The sequence below is a fragment of the Schistocerca nitens genome, chromosome 7 (assembly GCF_023898315.1).
Source record: "Schistocerca nitens isolate TAMUIC-IGC-003100 chromosome 7, iqSchNite1.1, whole genome shotgun sequence".
NCBI lineage: Eukaryota > Metazoa > Arthropoda > Insecta > Orthoptera > Acrididae > Schistocerca > Schistocerca nitens.
In genome coordinates, this window is record NC_064620.1 from 309,493,285 (window position 1) to 309,497,160 (window position 3,876).

Below are 3,876 nucleotides of genomic sequence, written 5' to 3' on the forward strand. Positions count from 1 at the left end.
GGAGTGGGTAATTTGCGCGCCTGCTGCCTTCCTTGGATGTGGTAGCCGTTTCTCAGGCTCCCTCTCCGGAATCGAACCCTGATTCCCCGTTACCCGTTACAACCATGGTAGGCGCAGAACCTACCATCGACAGTTGATAAGGCAGACATTTGAAAGATGCGTCGCCGGTACGAGGACCGTGCGATCAGCCCAAAGTTATTCAGAGTCACCAAGGCAAACGGACCGGACGAGCCGACCGATTGGTTTTGATCTAATAAAAGCGTCCCTTCCATCTCTGGTCGGGACTCTGTTTGCATGTATTAGCTCTAGAATTACCACAGTTATCCAAGTAACGTGGGTACGATCTAAGGAACCATAACTGATTTAATGAGCCATTCGCGGTTTCACCTTAATGCGGCTTGTACTGAGACATGCATGGCTTAATCTTTGAGACAAGCATATGACTACTGGCAGGATCAACCAGGGAGCTGCGTCAACTAGAGCTGAGCAGCCGGCCGCCCGGGAGTGTGTCCCGGAGGCCCGCGCGAACACGCAAGCGTCCGCTCAATTATTCCGCAAACAGGAGGAGGCTGGGCTCCCCTGCACGATACACCTCGAAACCCTCTCAGGTCCCGGCGGCGCGCAGCGCCGTCCTAAGTACTTGGTCGGGTTCGAGAGAGGCGCAATCGCCCGGAGATAGGCGAGTAGACGCTTTCAGTGCGACCACCCGTGCTCCCAACTGAGCTTGCCGCTGCCGACAGAGGCCCGGGAGCGTGCTGTCGTGGTGTTGCCGGCGGGAGACAACACGCGGCCACAAACAGTGGCCGGGCAGCTCCAACGCCAGCGCCACAGAGGGGCAGAGCCCCACTTGGGTGCCAAAGCGAACTCTCCCAGCACAGCGCACGCGCCAACACATCCGCACAGCTGCGATACAAACCACCTGCGAGAACCGCGGGGGCGACCGAGCAGCAGACGGCGTCGCGGCGCCGAGTGCCGGGCGGCGGCGCATCCTCGACGCACACAGTCCTCAATCGGACCAGCACACTGCAGATGTCCACCGCGCTTCGCACCGGGCCCGCGAGGACCCACTTTGGCCGCACGGCGCCGCGCGCTGGGTGCGCCGGCGCGCAGCTGCGCCGCCTGCCGCGTCCGTCGGCCGGCGCGCCTGCCACTGGGCGCCCCCACCAGCCGGCTGTAGCGCGTGCGCCCACGCAGCGCGCGGCCAGCACGCCGGGCGCTCCCCCCTCACCGGCCGGGGACGGTCCCACCCAGCCACCGCCGCGTATCGCTTCATACCCACATGCCCACTCACGTTCGTGGGTATGACGGGTGTCGCTGAAGCAACCAGTTAATACCTGTACCGATTGTCGCAATCAATGATTCACCTCCAGCGTAAACAACCGCGCAACAACGGATTTCCAGTTCATTTGCGTAACTTGGGCAGCAAACGTAGACGTCCATCTACATTTGCAAATTCAGTGGGTCTTGCATGCCTGGATGATATGCGTCACGACACGCCACATCAGCCCACATACATGCTGCGACGTATACACGAGAGAACACGTGGAAGGTGGCCCGCGTACGTATGCGAATGCCATTGCACAGCTGCGAAGCTCATTGAACACGCAAACTCCCGCCTGACGAACTAGAGGCGACAGGGGGGCGATATACGTCTTACAGCAGTACACATTACAGTGGATAGCGGGACCATGTGGAACGTACGCAACACTCGCTAGATGTTGTGAGGGTACGCACCGTAACATGAATCAATACGCAGGACACCAGAGAGTGCGAGCACTGACCTATGTTGAGAGGGTTGCGATTAGGCAACGCTACATGAATGTTGCAATTCATATAACAATTACAGGTCAGGTTAGGGCCCAACGTGGGTTAGGTTAGGGCCCAACGTAGGTTAGGTTAGGGCGCAACGTAGGTTAGGTTAGGGCGCAACGTAGGTTAGGTTAGGGCGCAACGTAGGTTAGGTTAAGGCGCAACATAGGTTAGGTTAAGGCGCAACATAGGTTAGGTTAGGGCGCAACGTAGGTTAGGTTAGGGCCCAACGTAGGTTAGGTTAGGGCCCAACGTAGGTTAGGTTAGGGCCCAACGTAGGTTAGGTTAGGGCCCAACGTAGGTTAGGTTAGGGCCCAACGTAGGTTAGGTTAGGGCCCAACGTAGGTTAGGTTAGGTTAGGGCCCAACGTAGGTTAGGTTAGGTTAGGGCCCAACGTAGGTTAGGTTAGGTTAGGGCCCAACGTAGGTTAGGTTAGGTTAGGGCCCAACGTAGGTTAGGTTAGGTTAGGGCCCAACGTAGGTTAGGTTAGGTTAGGGCCCAACGTAGGTTAGGTTAGGTTAGGGCGCAACGTAGGTTAGGTTAGGTTAGGGCGCAACGTAGGTTAGGTTAGGTTAGGGCGCAACGTAGGTTAGGTTAGGTTAGGGCGCAACGTAGGTTAGGTTAGGTTAGGGCGCAACGTAGGTTAGGTTAGGTTAGGGCGCAACGTAGGTTAGGTTAGGTTAGGGCGCAACGTAGGTTAGGTTAGGTTAGGGCGCAACGTAGGTTAGGTTAGGTTAGGGCGCAACGTAGGTTAGGTTAGGTTAGGGCGCAACGTAGGTTAGGTTAGGTTAGGGCGCAACGTAGGTTAGGTTAAGGCGCAACATAGGTTAGGTTAAGGCGCAACATAGGTTAGGTTAAGGCGCAACATAGGTTAGGTTAAGGCGCAACATAGGTTAGGTTAAGGCGCAACATAGGTTAGGTTAAGGCGCAACATAGGTTAGGTTAAGGCGCAACATAGGTTAGGTTAAGGCGCAACATAGGTTAGGTTAAGGCGCAACATAGGTTAGGTTAAGGCGCAACATAGGTTAGGTTAAGGCGCAACATAGGTTAGGTTAAGGCGCAACATAGGTTAGGTTAAGGCGCAACATAGGTTAGGTTAAGGCGCAACATAGGTTAGGTTAAGGCGCAACATAGGTTAGGTTAAGGCGCAACATAGGTTAGGTTAAGGCGCAACATAGGTTAGGTTAAGGCGCAACATAGGTTAGGTTAAGGCGCAACATAGGTTAGGTTAAGGCGCAACATAGGTTAGGTTAAGGCGCAACATAGGTTAGGTTAAGGCGCAACATAGGTTAGGTTAAGGCGCAACATAGGTTAGGTTAAGGCGCAACATAGGTTAGGTTAAGGCGCAACATAGGTTAGGTTAAGGCGCAACATAGGTTAGGTTAAGGCGCAACATAGGTTAGGTTAAGGCGCAACATAGGTTAGGTTAAGGCGCAACATAGGTTAGGTTAAGGCGCAACATGGGTTAGGTTAGGGCGCAACATAGGTTAGGTTAGGGCGCAACATAGGTTAGGTTAGGGCGCAACATAGGTTAGGTTAGGGCGCAACATAGGTTAGGTTAGGGCGCAACATAGGTTAGGTTAGGGCGCAACATAGGTTAGGTTAGGGCGCAACATAGGTTAGGTTAGGGCGCAACATAGGTTAGGTTAGGGCGCAACATAGGTTAGGTTAGGGCGCAACATAGGTTAGGTTAGGGCGCAACATAGGTTAGGTTAGGGCGCAACATAGGTTAGGTTAGGGCGCAACATAGGTTAGGTTAGGGCGCAACATAGGTTAGGTTAGGGCGCAACATAGGTTAGGTTAGGGCGCAACATAGGTTAGGTTAGGGCGCAACATAGGTTAGGTTAGGGCGCAACATAGGTTAGGTTAAGGCGCAACATAGGTTAGGTTAAGGCGCAACATAGGTTAGGTTAAGGCGCAACATAGGTTAGGTTAAGGCGCAACATAGGTTAGGTTAAGGCGCAACATAGGTTAGGTTAAGGCGCAACATAGGTTAGGTTAAGGCGCAACATAGGTTAGGTTAAGGGATGGTGTATGAGGGGGGAGGGGACGAGGTTCGTTCATAGT

At 54.1% G+C, this 3,876-nt stretch overlaps 1 non-coding gene across 1 annotated transcript in view; it reads right to left on the reverse strand.

Moving 5' to 3' along the window:
• Positions 1 to 466, reverse strand: part of LOC126197107 (small subunit ribosomal RNA) — a 1,909-nt gene extending 1,443 nt beyond the window's left edge. Inside the window, exon 1 of the ribosomal RNA XR_007539507.1 lies at positions 1 to 466. This exon is cut by the window's left edge and continues 1,443 nt beyond it. This is a non-coding gene — a ribosomal RNA (small subunit ribosomal RNA).
• Between the last annotated feature and the right edge of the window lie 3,410 nt (positions 467 to 3,876).